The sequence below is a fragment of the Echinops telfairi genome, unplaced genomic scaffold, assembly GCF_000313985.2.
Source record: "Echinops telfairi isolate 266 unplaced genomic scaffold, ASM31398v2 ScPeMD7_7424;HRSCAF=8462, whole genome shotgun sequence".
Lineage (NCBI taxonomy): Eukaryota > Metazoa > Chordata > Mammalia > Afrosoricida > Tenrecidae > Echinops > Echinops telfairi.
In genome coordinates this window covers 71,191,824-71,193,494 of record NW_022111324.1, presented here as the reverse complement: position 1 = coordinate 71,193,494, position 1,671 = coordinate 71,191,824, and positions in this window count along the sequence as shown.

Here is a 1,671-nt window from a genome sequence, read left to right as displayed (position 1 = left end):
ATGGATGAAAGTGTAAGCAGTCTAATTCTACACTTGTGACCACAGGGCTGGGAAAACAGGCACTACTGTTAAGAAGAAGTCTCAAGATGATTGGTCAGCGCCAGATGAACAACTTCTTCTGGAAACAGGTTCTTCATATGTACCTTCTGTGAAAGGATAAGCTGCCTCCTACACACACCTGGCTTCTCACACACACACTGGTAAAAGGATGCCTATTTCTAAGAGTATCCAGCTGTCTTTGTTTACCACTTTTCCCCAAAGGGCTCGGGATACCCGGTTTAGCACATTCCCATTTTATTGCATGTACCAAAATAAGGCTTGCAAGGCATGCTACTATAAAACTTTATTGTTGTTGAATCAATTTGCCCAGCTCAGCTCTTCTCCCAAGAAGAGAACCCTGTGCTCCGCTGTCCATTGTCTTTTTCTTCCTTAAGTGCACATGCCACTCCTAAGGACCTTTGACTGTGGGGCTGGACTTCACACCCAGGAGCTTAACAGCTGTGAGAGTATAGTGTAAAATGGTCTAAAGACTCTTTCAGTAGGGTGAAAGTGGGGTGCGTGGTACCTTCCAGGTTCTTGCAAGTATTTTGAGGTGTTCAGAGGCTGAGATTTTAGTTCTATGCCTGTTGTAATGATGTCTCTAGTGGGATCTGTCCAGAGTATAATATCCCTTCAATTCAAAGCCATACCTTTTTTTAAAAGTACTAGAATAAATTTAAAATGGAGATCAAATGACTAAGTGTTACATTTGAACACAATTACATCTGCCATAATTGAGTTTACAATATTCTTTGTCTCTAATAACAAGGTTATACATATATATAGGAGGGGATTCACCAGAAACTTAATCCATGCCGGGACTCTGTAAATGGATTTGGGGCTCCCATTTTCATCCATAGCCTTCTGCAAAGAGTGTGTTTACAATTTAAGCTCTCATACCGGTCCCTCCTTTGTACTTGGATTTTATTGGTTGCATTCTTTGGATCACACAGTTTGGTGTACTTCTTCCATATGGACTTAGTTAATGCCTTACTTAGATGGCTTTTTGTTTAAACACAAGCCTTTCAGCCTCAAGGTGCTATTCCTTATAATAGTTGGGCACCATCTAGTTTCTTCACCACACTTTGCTATACACTCATATCTTCAGTGATCTCTTCATGAGGATAAGCACCAAGCATGGCTATGTCATAAGAATGAATCATTCTTAGATTGGGCTTAGAATTAAATGCAAACCCAAGATCCATACATATATCTTTGATTTATATGTGTCACTAGTTCATTTAGACACTTTATTATCTTTTTATAATAGAAAACATTATAGATCATTCCCCTGGGCCTAAGGGCAATTCTACTGGTGGTGTCATTAATTTAGTCAATGGTGTAAAATTTAAAACACTGTTGAGAAAAAGAAATGATACATTTAAAGGCTGGCTTTGCACTGTAATAGATGAATTGTTGTCTTGTACAGATTAAACCAAGTGACCAGACTCTATTTACACAAACAATTGGGGTTAGTGAAAGGCAAAACTTTCAGTAACCCTGTCTAACACAAACACTCATTCACAAAGCCATCCAGTGAGGCAGGTCCAAGTGATCAGGTTGGCAAGGGCTATATCCCAGGATACCCTTTGGCAGATGACATGGGGTTCTGGTTGCACACCAGCAGGCAAA